Below are 15,083 nucleotides of genomic sequence, written 5' to 3'. Positions count from 1 at the left end.
AGAAAATTGTGAGCGTTACACTTGTATGCGGCTTGACGTAGGCACACATTGTCAGGGATGTGGTTGGAACGGCTGACTAGATAAGGCCTGGTGTCCAGCTAATGAAAAAGAGCCGAAAATTGGGGTGCGGCTGCGCAGGTGTGCACTTTAAATATAGCACTTTTGCCCTGTCATTCCGGGCCGCCGAGTGGCTCATGGGAACGTGACAGGCCCTATGGCAGAGATTGAGGACAGAGGGCAGTGGTTCGAATCCCATGCGGACCATATGCTGGGGACACAAAAAAAAAAAATCCCTGGCTCTGAAATTCACTTGCTACGCTTGCTAGAAGCCTACAAGCGAGCCTACAGAATGGGCTCTCTCTGCCTTTTTTTTTTTTTTAACCCCTGTCTCAAAATCTCTTCCATCAATCAATATTGGTTGTTATGGTTGCTATGGACGCCAAACACACCATGCATTGTCGCTTTCTCAATCTCTTCTTCATGTCCGAACAAACGCTCAATTTTGCCTTCATTAACACAAATTATACATCAAAATGTAGGTATTTTTCTTGCCTTTAACAAAATGGCACTGTCATTATTGTAGGAGTTGCCGTTTTCTCGCAAATGGCCTCGAAGCAACACAGTAAAAAAATGTCCACATTCAAAGTCTATGGAGACTTGAGTGAAAATGACAGCTGAAATTCTGTAACAGAGGCGTTTTCAACTCCTCATATCTCCTAGATGTATTTTTCTTTAGAGACCTGAAAACCGCCTTGATTTTTTTTTCCCTTTTTTATTAAAGCCTGCTGATTGTTACAGTGAAAGAATGATGTCGACAGTCCGTGTACTTTTGGAGTTACAGAACATTTTGTAAGACGAAGAAACGGCAGTTTTCACCTCTCAGTTGTGGTAAACGCTTGAAATATATTATAGGGCAGGCCGCGGCGTAGAGAACGCGCTTTGGGAGCGAGAGACCCAGGTTGAAATCTAGCCAGTGGCAGTATCTAATATCGTTCCCTAATTCACTTTATAATTACAAATTCTCAACACTTGAACATTCCCACGTGTGTTCTGATCAAAACAGTGCAAGAATGAGCTCTTTAGCTTTTGATTTACAACTTATCCACATTTCTTTGCGGACACTCCTGCATGTCACAAATACATTGCACAAAGCGCATCTGTGGCTGTGTACCATTCGTGGTGCGTTGGCTCCCTCTACTGGTACGCGCCTCATTCAAATGTCGCCACACATTTAAAATTGCAGGGTGTCTTTACACTGTCATAGCTCCTAGATAGATTTCTTCAGAGCTGAAAATCGCTGTGATTATTCACCATAGCCTGCTTTGTCTTACAGTGAAAGAACGATGTCAACGTATAGCATCGTTGGTTACTTTAATTATGTTTGTTTTTTTAAATCAAATCCTACAAAACAGGACCATTGTGACACAAAACCTCTCACACACTAACACAAACTCTTTATACAGATACAGAGCTTTACATGTATAAATAAGGCAGACAAAAATGCATAAAACACAAGCTATCCACAGACTGTCGGTGGACGCCATGTCACTTTATTTTGTTTTTATCTTGTTTCTTTTTGGTGTAGCCTCATTAAACAAAATGTTTATAAAAATGACCACTTTTATTATGAATTATTAGGAAATTAATAATTCATTATTAATTATTTATTATGAACACACCTGCCACCCTCAAGTAGAGGTGGCAGAGAGGAGGCACTTGGAGTTTCGGTCGAGAAAGTGTCCGTGTGACTGAGTCCTGTCCCAGCTCTGCTTCAAGGTCTGTCGGTCCAGCTTGTTGAGGGTCTGAGAGCAAAGACGGATATCCTGGACCAGCTCTGACAAACTGTCCAGGTCTTGACTCTCCCAGGGGCCAGAGACCTGACAACCTGCAGGTTAAGCAACAAAGAATCATTTTATTTCATATCCATAATTTCCATTTTCCCCCCTATAAATATTTGACATCCAAATGTAGCCTGTTAGCTAGCATTCAGCAATGTTTTCTGCTCCATAAAATGGAAAATTAATTCACAGCTAATCTTTTTTTTTAATCTTTAAACCACACTTCTATATTGTAATGTCTGTGTGTGTAATCATCATGTAACACCTCTGTGCATACATACTAAATGTTCAAACTTAGAAATGCGTCAAAAGGAAACGCACTGATAGCAAGAAAGAAACTGTTGCCAAGTACAACTTTGCACAGGTGATAAAAACATCAAAGAAATCCAAATTGTGAATTAGTGTGAAACGGTGAATCTAAGAATAGCTTTAGAAAAAAAAAGGAACTCCATGGAGTATCTCCAAGTTCAGACATACCTTCGAGGTTTAGAAGTGTCAGTGGTCGACGGGCCTCTCTGACAGACGCCAGGATGTTGTGAAGTCCCACTGATGTAACAGACGGATTTCCTGACAGATTCAGACTCACCAGTGTGGGACACGACGAGAGGCACCTGTGAAATAATAAGAAAAAGTCCAACAGGCCAGTAAAGAGTGACAATTTAAACAAAGGCAAAGCCCCACTAACATGAGTAATAACTGAGCCGTAGAAATGACGCCCTCACACACACACACACACACACCTCGCCAAGGTAGCTACACTGCTGTCTGTCAGCCCATTTGCAGCCAGGCTGAGGTGGGTCAGAGAGCACTCGTCCTGCAAAAACACAAAAGTCTTAACCTGATTGCACAATTATATCTTTCGACAATAAATGACATTGCATGATTTTTGCGTGCACACCTGTGACAGGACTTTGGCGAGGTGTTCCAGTGCCGGGTAATCAGCAGGCCCTCTGCAGACAGCTGACAGGTCCACGTGTGTGAGGCAGTGGAGGGGCAGAGTCTTTAACACCAGCTCAAAGTCGGTGGAGCCCAGGGGATTGAGGGACAGGCACACTGCTTTCAAATGGCCTGTGCCTGAACGTTCAGAAGATGTAAAGTTAGTTGCAGTTTTGCTTATGGATGGGAGTTCAGTGAAGCTTAAGGCTTCAGTCAGCTGCTTGTTAGAGTCACCTGTGAGCGCGCTGGCTAGCAGCAGTCGATGCTGCTGAAGGAAATGAGCAGTGAGACCTGCAGAGACCGCTTGGCTAGCACAGGGCAGCAGGACAGCAGACAGGACAGAGACTCAGACACGCCGTCCCCCAGTGGGTTCATACTGAGGTCCAGCTCCTCCAGGCACTTTGAGTGGAAACGAGCAGAAAAAGCAAATGATCACGAGAGCCAATTCTCTCTGACAGATATCATTGATATGAATCAGGTTAGCTTGTTATTAAGATCTAAGGTAGTTATTAAGACCAGAGGTACTTAAATACAGGTTAGATGGTAAACCTGGAGCTGCCACTATTGGCTAGCTGAGGTGCACTCTGTCCCTTTAAAGCATTTACAGCCTTCTCCAGGCCGTCCCCTGTAATGCAGTTGGCAGAAATGTCCAGCAGCTGCAGACGAGGCATGGTGAGCGTTGTGGCAATCAGCTCAGGGAGAAGGTCGTCAGACATACGGTTTCCAGAAATTCGCAGCTCCGTGAGGCTGGCCTGAAGTTTTAGGGCACGGAGGAGCGGGCTGAGGGAAGAGGCGGCCAAACCGAGACACTTGGAGTCCTGACACGGAGGAACCCCGGTCCCGAACCTCACATAGCCGGGAGACACGCTTGTTCTCATCTACAGGTAGAAAGAGATGGTACTTCATAACAGAATACAAGAATGCACATGTGTCCGTTTTATAATGCATTTCCTCTGTGTTGCTCACCCACTGCTAGACTTTGACAGGCCTTCTTGTATCGCTCAGGGAGAGGAGGGAGATCCCCACGAGCAAACGTCAGCCAGAACCCACAACACAAACCCATCAGTTATCCTGCACTGGTGCGGGAAAGTGAAGCCAAGGATTCAATCCCAAAAACTGTGATTCCTTCAGTGTCTTCTGGAAGCTGGCTCCAAAAGCAAGTCAGCATCCAGTCTGGTAATAGAAATGGTTCTAATCTTTACAGTTTCTCAGATTGTAGTTTCTCAGGCAGCTTGTTAACATAATCAGCCCTTCACCTTCTTACCAGAATCATACAGTCTAAAACCTGCACGCCTCATCTGGGTAAGAAAGATGAAGTCATTGTGGAAGGACCTAGAACCTCCATTCCTTCTATCAGTGATTTAATGAAAAGACCTCTGTGTCTATGAGAAAGTCTATTTTATGAATTTGGGCCATACTTTGCCTAAGAAAAGGAGTATGCTCACTGGCTGACATGCAAGCTGTTTCACAGTCATAGCCGTCCTCTTGTCACTGTGGGTTGTTTTTTTTTTTTTTAAATCCAAGATAGCAACGGTGACAACATTTGTCTTAAACACTCGTGATCAGACTTCATCAACCAATCATGGTAGTCTTCAGCATCTTTTAAATTGTCTGTGGTCCAAGTATGGTCACGTCTGGCTCTCCTCAGTGTCACCTCACCTCTTCATTTGTGTGCAGGACGGCCAGTAGCTGGTCCTGCGGGGAGAGCAGAGCGCCTTCTTTCTGCAGAGAGAGACGAGGCAGGAGGCCACATTTCTGGTAGTAACGCTGAGCTGCCTGCTCACACAGCCACGACACAGAGCAGGAGTTGGCCTCACTGGGATGCAGAGCAATGACCGGCGATTAAACAGAAATTAAAAACAAAACAACAACAACAACAAAAAAACACTATACCAATCAGATTGGGATTTATTTTTATGTACTGCTCAAACTTAAAACTTTTCACCGACCTTTGTGGAACTGGGATCAGGAAGACGTCTTCCTGAACCCGGACCCTCATTCTGATTGGTGGAGGAAGTGACGTGGGCATAGGAGCAACCAAAGTTTGAGTTGGAGGCTAGAGTAAACAAAATAAAACATTCAAGCACTGTTAAAACATCTGTATTTAATGTCGTCAACTCTTTGTAGAAAGACAAAGCAGAGTCTGTGGAGGGATCAGAAAGTCTAAACATCAGGAAAGTAAAAGTTTGTCAGGTGATGCTACAAAACACCAAGGTATAACTATATATAAGATCCGAAATGGGCGATGTCATCTTTTACTCCTGGACAAAGCCCACGGCATCCAGGCTGCAGAAATATGTAAAAACAGCTCGCCCGTTTTGATCAGCTCGCGCTCATTTACTTCCACATTCATCACTGTTCAAAATGAATCAGAAATGAAGACACATCATCTTCAAGTTATATCCCCTAGTGACACTGAATTATAGTTATTCTCTCACTGAGTGTGCATTTCCTGAATAATTCATGTGTAGTCTCACTCTGACTATCACCTTTTCACACTTGGAGTGACTTATTCACAATCACTGTGTTGTGTGTATTTCCTTAGTTAGTGTTACTCCATCCGTAACTAACAAACAGCAAAAGAGCATTCCACTTCTGACCTAAGCATGGATAAGGAGAGGTGGGGGCGGTGTGTCTGATCTCCAATCGTCATCATCTGCATCCCCAAGCTGTTCTTTCTCTGAGAGAGGCCTCTACTGGACAGGGAGGAAACTGCAGATCCTGAAAGAAAAAGGGCACAACAAGCTAGAAAAGTGGGAAAAGCACGAAAAAGAAAAACCAAACAAACCCAGTCTAATCTGCAGGCCGTGTCCGAGTTCAAATACTTGTTTTGAATTCCAGCTGCAGAAGATAAGGCAGTTTCCTCTACTCTTGGCCCAGATGAGTGTGGTAAAAAGCAAACTTACAAATCAGATGTCCTTGCAGAGCCTTAACTCCATCCTGTACATCCGATATGGACTGAAGCTGTCTGGTGAGGCTTGCTATGAACACCAGCTGCCTGATAATGTTGATGACCCACTCTTTCTGTGAGCCAGCACAGCCTGTGTGTGTGGAGGGATGTCGGGAAAAAAACAAAACAAAAAAACAAAAAAACAATTAGCCTGAATTAGGACTAGTTGTCATCATTTTTTTTCACATAGCCACGGTTTTTTCTATGGTCTGTTTTTGGGCCATTAATGTAGTTTGGTAACAGCATTATGCTTAAAAATGTTCATCTTTTACTGTTACCTGTTGTGGATCACAAAGTTTAAAACTACTTAAAAACACACACAAACACAACAAAGTAACTCCACCATGTGTCTATCCGGTCTTTAAGTGATGACGTGATCAATCCTACTTCTGGGCCCAAACTACTCTGCGTTTAATAAGGCTGTTGTGTTTTTAACATGTTTTAATGCTTTGTAACTTGTTCTATTTAATCTCAACAAGCCCCTTACAAAAAGTAAGTGATCACTGTCGGCCTCTCTCAGTTTTTATTACAACTATTCATTTTAAAGCTCAGTTTTTAAAACCTTACCATGTAACTACAGCCCAGGCAATGCAGCAGCACATTAATGACTAACCTGTATGTGGATGGATTATCTCAGTTGTTCTCTTGACTGAAGTTTGGTCCGTTTACAGCATCCTGCCATGCCACTGCATTTGTCCCTAACCATCGGGAACCCTCACCTTAATTCTTATCCAGTGGAAAAAAGTTCCCCTTCATCACTGTGTTAATGTTATGCTAACATAGCTGTTTCGCTAGTCACATAGCACATCACTATATACCAGCAAGCCAAACTTCAGTAACCCTACAAACATCACTGCTGCTTACTTTCCTGTCTTCATGTATGTCAGAAGTGATAGCAGAGCTGTGCCTTTTAATTTGTTTTAGAAATCCCTCAGTCAGAACCTGGTATATTATATTTAGACGGAAACTAGTGAGCTAACTCTCTGCTAACTTCTAACTTCAGACAGATTTTTAACTCTCAGTGATCATTTGACTTTGGGACCTGCAGTGTAGTTTGGGTCCAGACATGCTAATGACCAGACTTAAAGACCAAATTTCGGGTCACTTTTGCTGGTCCCAAGCCCCAATAAAGAAGCTAGCTTGAAGCTTGACATAAAAAACAATAATTGCTAAGAAAAGTGTAATTTGTAGTTCTAAATATATTCTAAATGCATTTAGATCGTTTTTACTCACTTTATGTCTCTTCCACGATGTTACGTCTCTCTCCTATGTTGGTTACAATTACATAAGCACTTAGCAGGACAGTGGAAAAACCCAGGGCCACAGTGATACTGAGAATTCCACGGTGTTCACTGTCTTCAGCAACCTTACGAGGGCCGGTTGAACGGCTACAGTCTTATCATACACGTGCAGTGTTCCTACAAGCCATAAGGTTACCTTGAGTGAGGAAGATGATGATTGAATGTCCGTCTGAGTCCATAGGTTGAGGTGCAAGCACATTTCTCCCATTCTCCACAGAGGGCAGTGGCGCATAGGTGTGACGTCACTAACACTTAAGTTGCCTTAGAGTGATAGCAGAAAATTGTGAGCGTTACACTTGTATGCGGCTTGACGTAGGCACACATTGGCAGGGATGTGGTTGGAACGGCTGACTAGATAAGGCCTGGTGTCCAGCTAATGAAAAAGAGCCGAAAATTGGGGTGCGGCTGCGCAGGTGTGCACTTTAAATATAGCACTTTTGCCCTGTCATTCCGGGCCGCCGAGTGGCTCATGGGAACGTGACAGGCCCTATGGCAGAGATTGAGGACAGAGGGCAGTGGTTCGAATCCCATGCGGACCATATGCTGGGGACACAAAAAAAAAAAAAAAAAAAAAATCCCTGGCTCTGAAATTCACTTGCTATGCTTGCTAGAAGCCTACAGAATGGGCTCTCTCTGCCTTTTTTTTTACCCCTGTCTCAAAATCTCTTCCATCAATCAATATTGGTTGTTATGGTTGCTATGGACGCCAAACACACCATGCATTGTCGCTTTCTCAATCTCTTCTTCATGTCCGAACAAACGCTCAATTTTGCCTTCATTAACACAAATTATACATCAAAATGTAGGTATTTTTCTTGCCTTTAACAAAATGGCACTGTCATTATTGTAGGAGTTGCCGTTTTCTCGCAAATGGCCTCGAAGCAACACAGTAAAAAAATGTCCACATTCAAAGTCTATGGAGACTTGAGTGAAAATGACAGCTGAAATTCTGTAACAGAGGCGTTTTCAACTCCTCATATCTCCTAGATGTATTTTTCTTTAGAGACCTGAAAACCGCCTTGATTTTTTTTTCCCTTTTTTATTAAAGCCTGCTGATTGTTACAGTGAAAGAATGATGTCGACAGTCCGTGTACTTTTGGAGTTACAGAACATTTTGTAAGACGAAGAAACGGCAGTTTTCACCTCTCAGTTGTGGTAAACGCTTGAAATATATTATAGGGCAGGCCGCGGCGTAGAGAACGCGCTTTGGGAGCGAGAGACCCAGGTTGAAATCTAGCCAGTGGCAGTATCTAATATCGTTCCCTAATTCACTTTATAATTACAAATTCTCAACACTTGAACATTCCCACGTGTGTTCTGATCAAAACAGTGCAAGAATGAGCTCTTTAGCTTTTGATTTACAACTTATCCACATTTCTTTGCGGACACTCCTGCATGTCACAAATACATTGCACAAAGCGCATCTGTGGCTGTGTACCATTCGTGGTGCGTTGGCTCCCTCTACTGGTACGCGCCTCATTCAAATGTCGCCACACATTTAAAATTGCAGGGTGTCTTTACACTGTCATAGCTCCTAGATAGATTTCTTCAGAGCTGAAAATCGCTGTGATTATTCACCATAGCCTGCTTTGTCTTACAGTGAAAGAACGATGTCAACGTATAGCATCGTTGGTTACTTTAATTATGTTTGTTTTTTTAAATCAAATCCTACAAAACAGGACCATTGTGACACAAAACCTCTCACACACTAACACAAACTCTTTATACAGATACAGAGCTTTACATGTATAAATAAGGCAGACAAAAATGCATAAAACACAAGCTATCCACAGACTGTCGGTGGACGCCATGTCACTTTATTTTGTTTTTATCTTGTTTCTTTTTGGTGTAGCCTCATTAAACAAAATGTTTATAAAAATGACCACTTTTATTATGAATTATTAGGAAATTAATAATTCATTATTAATTATTTATTATGAACACACCTGCCACCCTCAAGTAGAGGTGGCAGAGAGGAGGCACTTGGAGTTTCGGTCGAGAAAGTGTCCGTGTGACTGAGTCCTGTCCCAGCTCTGCTTCAAGGTCTGTCGGTCCAGCTTGTTGAGGGTCTGAGAGCAAAGACGGATATCCTGGACCAGCTCTGACAAACTGTCCAGGTCTTGACTCTCCCAGGGGCCAGAGACCTGACAACCTGCAGGTTAAGCAACAAAGAATCATTTTATTTCATATCCATAATTTCCATTTTCCCCCCTATAAATATTTGACATCCAAATGTAGCCTGTTAGCTAGCATTCAGCAATGTTTTCTGCTCCATAAAATGGAAAATTAATTCACAGCTAATCTTTTTTTTTAATCTTTAAACCACACTTCTATATTGTAATGTCTGTGTGTGTAATCATCATGTAACACCTCTGTGCATACATACTAAATGTTCAAACTTAGAAATGCGTCAAAAGGAAACGCACTGATAGCAAGAAAGAAACTGTTGCCAAGTACAACTTTGCACAGGTGATAAAAACATCAAAGAAATCCAAATTGTGAATTAGTGTGAAACGGTGAATCTAAGAATAGCTTTAGAAAAAAAAAGGAACTCCATGGAGTATCTCCAAGTTCAGACATACCTTCGAGGTTTAGAAGTGTCAGTGGTCGACGGGCCTCTCTGACAGACGCCAGGATGTTGTGAAGTCCCACTGATGTAACAGACGGATTTCCTGACAGATTCAGACTCACCAGTGTGGGACACGACGAGAGGCACCTGTGAAATAATAAGAAAAAGTCCAACAGGCCAGTAAAGAGTGACAATTTAAACAAAGGCAAAGCCCCACTAACATGAGTAATAACTGAGCCGTAGAAATGACGCCCTCACACACACACACACACACACCTCGCCAAGGTAGCTACACTGCTGTCTGTCAGCCCATTTGCAGCCAGGCTGAGGTGGGTCAGAGAGCACTCGTCCTGCAAAAACACAAAAGTCTTAACCTGATTGCACAATTATATCTTTCGACAATAAATGACATTGCATGATTTTTGCGTGCACACCTGTGACAGGACTTTGGCGAGGTGTTCCAGTGCCGGGTAATCAGCAGGCCCTCTGCAGACAGCTGACAGGTCCACGTGTGTGAGGCAGTGGAGGGGCAGAGTCTTTAACACCAGCTCAAAGTCGGTGGAGCCCAGGGGATTGAGGGACAGGCACACTGCTTTCAAATGGCCTGTGCCTGAACGTTCAGAAGATGTAAAGTTAGTTGCAGTTTTGCTTATGGATGGGAGTTCAGTGAAGCTTAAGGCTTCAGTCAGCTGCTTGTTAGAGTCACCTGTGAGCGCGCTGGCTAGCAGCAGTCGATGCTGCTGAAGGAAATGAGCAGTGAGACCTGCAGAGACCGCTTGGCTAGCACAGGGCAGCAGGACAGCAGACAGGACAGAGACTCAGACACGCCGTCCCCCAGTGGGTTCATACTGAGGTCCAGCTCCTCCAGGCACTTTGAGTGGAAACGAGCAGAAAAAGCAAATGATCACGAGAGCCAATTCTCTCTGACAGATATCATTGATATGAATCAGGTTAGCTTGTTATTAAGATCTAAGGTAGTTATTAAGACCAGAGGTACTTAAATACAGGTTAGATGGTAAACCTGGAGCTGCCACTATTGGCTAGCTGAGGTGCACTCTGTCCCTTTAAAGCATTTACAGCCTTCTCCAGGCCGTCCCCTGTAATGCAGTTGGCAGAAATGTCCAGCAGCTGCAGACGAGGCATGGTGAGCGTTGTGGCAATCAGCTCAGGGAGAAGGTCGTCAGACATACGGTTTCCAGAAATTCGCAGCTCCGTGAGGCTGGCCTGAAGTTTTAGGGCACGGAGGAGCGGGCTGAGGGAAGAGGCGGCCAAACCGAGACACTTGGAGTCCTGACACGGAGGAACCCCGGTCCCGAACCTCACATAGCCGGGAGACACGCTTGTTCTCATCTACAGGTAGAAAGAGATGGTACTTCATAACAGAATACAAGAATGCACATGTGTCCGTTTTATAATGCATTTCCTCTGTGTTGCTCACCCACTGCTAGACTTTGACAGGCCTTCTTGTATCGCTCAGGGAGAGGAGGGAGATCCCCACGAGCAAACGTCAGCCAGAACCCACAACACAAACCCATCAGTTATCCTGCACTGGTGCGGGAAAGTGAAGCCAAGGATTCAATCCCAAAAACTGTGATTCCTTCAGTGTCTTCTGGAAGCTGGCTCCAAAAGCAAGTCAGCATCCAGTCTGGTAATAGAAATGGTTCTAATCTTTACAGTTTCTCAGATTGTAGTTTCTCAGGCAGCTTGTTAACATAATCAGCCCTTCACCTTCTTACCAGAATCATACAGTCTAAAACCTGCACGCCTCATCTGGGTAAGAAAGATGAAGTCATTGTGGAAGGACCTAGAACCTCCATTCCTTCTATCAGTGATTTAATGAAAAGACCTCTGTGTCTATGAGAAAGTCTATTTTATGAATTTGGGCCATACTTTGCCTAAGAAAAGGAGTATGCTCACTGGCTGACATGCAAGCTGTTTCACAGTCATAGCCGTCCTCTTGTCACTGTGGGTTGTTTTTTTTTTTTTTAAATCCAAGATAGCAACGGTGACAACATTTGTCTTAAACACTCGTGATCAGACTTCATCAACCAATCATGGTAGTCTTCAGCATCTTTTAAATTGTCTGTGGTCCAAGTATGGTCACGTCTGGCTCTCCTCAGTGTCACCTCACCTCTTCATTTGTGTGCAGGACGGCCAGTAGCTGGTCCTGCGGGGAGAGCAGAGCGCCTTCTTTCTGCAGAGAGAGACGAGGCAGGAGGCCACATTTCTGGTAGTAACGCTGAGCTGCCTGCTCACACAGCCACGACACAGAGCAGGAGTTGGCCTCACTGGGATGCAGAGCAATGACCGGCGATTAAACAGAAATTAAAAACAAAACAACAACAACAACAAAAAAACACTATACCAATCAGATTGGGATTTATTTTTATGTACTGCTCAAACTTAAAACTTTTCACCGACCTTTGTGGAACTGGGATCAGGAAGACGTCTTCCTGAACCCGGACCCTCATTCTGATTGGTGGAGGAAGTGACGTGGGCATAGGAGCAACCAAAGTTTGAGTTGGAGGCTAGAGTAAACAAAATAAAACATTCAAGCACTGTTAAAACATCTGTATTTAATGTCGTCAACTCTTTGTAGAAAGACAAAGCAGAGTCTGTGGAGGGATCAGAAAGTCTAAACATCAGGAAAGTAAAAGTTTGTCAGGTGATGCTACAAAACACCAAGGTATAACTATATATAAGATCCGAAATGGGCGATGTCATCTTTTACTCCTGGACAAAGCCCACGGCATCCAGGCTGCAGAAATATGTAAAAACAGCTCGCCCGTTTTGATCAGCTCGCGCTCATTTACTTCCACATTCATCACTGTTCAAAATGAATCAGAAATGAAGACACATCATCTTCAAGTTATATCCCCTAGTGACACTGAATTATAGTTATTCTCTCACTGAGTGTGCATTTCCTGAATAATTCATGTGTAGTCTCACTCTGACTATCACCTTTTCACACTTGGAGTGACTTATTCACAATCACTGTGTTGTGTGTATTTCCTTAGTTAGTGTTACTCCATCCGTAACTAACAAACAGCAAAAGAGCATTCCACTTCTGACCTAAGCATGGATAAGGAGAGGTGGGGGCGGTGTGTCTGATCTCCAATCGTCATCATCTGCATCCCCAAGCTGTTCTTTCTCTGAGAGAGGCCTCTACTGGACAGGGAGGAAACTGCAGATCCTGAAAGAAAAAGGGCACAACAAGCTAGAAAAGTGGGAAAAGCACGAAAAAGAAAAACCAAACAAACCCAGTCTAATCTGCAGGCCGTGTCCGAGTTCAAATACTTGTTTTGAATTCCAGCTGCAGAAGATAAGGCAGTTTCCTCTACTCTTGGCCCAGATGAGTGTGGTAAAAAGCAAACTTACAAATCAGATGTCCTTGCAGAGCCTTAACTCCATCCTGTACATCCGATATGGACTGAAGCTGTCTGGTGAGGCTTGCTATGAACACCAGCTGCCTGATAATGTTGATGACCCACTCTTTCTGTGAGCCAGCACAGCCTGTGTGTGTGGAGGGATGTCGGGAAAAAAACAAAACAAAAAAACAAAAAAACAATTAGCCTGAATTAGGACTAGTTGTCATCATTTTTTTTCACATAGCCACGGTTTTTTCTATGGTCTGTTTTTGGGCCATTAATGTAGTTTGGTAACAGCATTATGCTTAAAAATGTTCATCTTTTACTGTTACCTGTTGTGGATCACAAAGTTTAAAACTACTTAAAAACACACACAAACACAACAAAGTAACTCCACCATGTGTCTATCCGGTCTTTAAGTGATGACGTGATCAATCCTACTTCTGGGCCCAAACTACTCTGCGTTTAATAAGGCTGTTGTGTTTTTAACATGTTTTAATGCTTTGTAACTTGTTCTATTTAATCTCAACAAGCCCCTTACAAAAAGTAAGTGATCACTGTCGGCCTCTCTCAGTTTTTATTACAACTATTCATTTTAAAGCTCAGTTTTTAAAACCTTACCATGTAACTACAGCCCAGGCAATGCAGCAGCACATTAATGACTAACCTGTATGTGGATGGATTATCTCAGTTGTTCTCTTGACTGAAGTTTGGTCCGTTTACAGCATCCTGCCATGCCACTGCATTTGTCCCTAACCATCGGGAACCCTCACCTTAATTCTTATCCAGTGGAAAAAAGTTCCCCTTCATCACTGTGTTAATGTTATGCTAACATAGCTGTTTCGCTAGTCACATAGCACATCACTATATACCAGCAAGCCAAACTTCAGTAACCCTACAAACATCACTGCTGCTTACTTTCCTGTCTTCATGTATGTCAGAAGTGATAGCAGAGCTGTGCCTTTTAATTTGTTTTAGAAATCCCTCAGTCAGAACCTGGTATATTATATTTAGACGGAAACTAGTGAGCTAACTCTCTGCTAACTTCTAACTTCAGACAGATTTTTAACTCTCAGTGATCATTTGACTTTGGGACCTGCAGTGTAGTTTGGGTCCAGACATGCTAATGACCAGACTTAAAGACCAAATTTCGGGTCACTTTTGCTGGTCCCAAGCCCCAATAAAGAAGCTAGCTTGAAGCTTGACATAAAAAACAATAATTGCTAAGAAAAGTGTAATTTGTAGTTCTAAATATATTCTAAATGCATTTAGATCGTTTTTACTCACTTTATGTCTCTTCCACGATGTTACGTCTCTCTCCTATGTTGGTTACAATTACATAAGCACTTAGCAGGACAGTGGAAAAACCCAGGGCCACAGTGATACTGAGAATTCCACGGTGTTCACTGTCTTCAGCAACCTTACGAGGGCCGGTTGAACGGCTACAGTCTTATCATACACGTGCAGTGTTCCTACAAGCCATAAGGTTACCTTGAGTGAGGAAGATGATGATTGAATGTCCGTCTGAGTCCATAGGTTGAGGTGCAAGCACATTTCTCCCATTCTCCACAGAGGGCAGTGGCGCATAGGTGTGACGTCACTAACACTTAAGTTGCCTTAGAGTGATAGCAGAAAATTGTGAGCGTTACACTTGTATGCGGCTTGACGTAGGCACACATTGGCAGGGATGTGGTTGGAACGGCTGACTAGATAAGGCCTGGTGTCCAGCTAATGAAAAAGAGCCGAAAATTGGGGTGCGGCTGCGCAGGTGTGCACTTTAAATATAGCACTTTTGCCCTGTCATTCCGGGCCGCCGAGTGGCTCATGGGAACGTGACAGGCCCTATGGCAGAGATTGAGGACAGAGGGCAGTGGTTCGAATCCCATGCGGACCATATGCTGGGGACACAAAAAAAAAAAAAAAAAAAAAATCCCTGGCTCTGAAATTCACTTGCTATGCTTGCTAGAAGCCTACAGGCGAGCCTACAGAATGGGCTCTCTCTGCCTTTTTTTTTACCCCTGTCTCAAAATCTCTTCCATCAATCAATATTGGTTGTTATGGTTGCTATGGACGCCAAACACACCATGCATTGTCGCTTTCTCAATCTCTTCTTCATGTCCG

The 15,083-nt window shown here is 43.4% G+C and overlaps 2 pseudogenes; both read right to left on the bottom strand.

Moving 5' to 3' along the window:
- Window positions 1-1,354: 1,354 nt before the first annotated feature.
- Window positions 1,355-4,803, bottom strand: LOC146550420 (tonsoku-like protein; annotated as a pseudogene).
- Window positions 4,804-8,646: 3,843 nt separating this feature from the next.
- LOC146550419 (tonsoku-like protein) lies at window positions 8,647-12,095 on the bottom strand (annotated as a pseudogene).
- Between the last annotated feature and the right edge of the window lie 2,988 nt (window positions 12,096-15,083).

The sequence above is a fragment of the Mchenga conophoros genome, linkage group LG20, assembly GCF_057382185.1.
Source record: "Mchenga conophoros isolate Kocher_MC1m ecotype Shallow Benthic linkage group LG20, M_conophoros_male_GT1.1, whole genome shotgun sequence".
Lineage (NCBI taxonomy): Eukaryota > Metazoa > Chordata > Actinopteri > Cichliformes > Cichlidae > Mchenga > Mchenga conophoros.
Note: the sequence above shows the minus strand (reverse complement) of the source record. Positions and strands in the feature narration are given on the sequence as shown.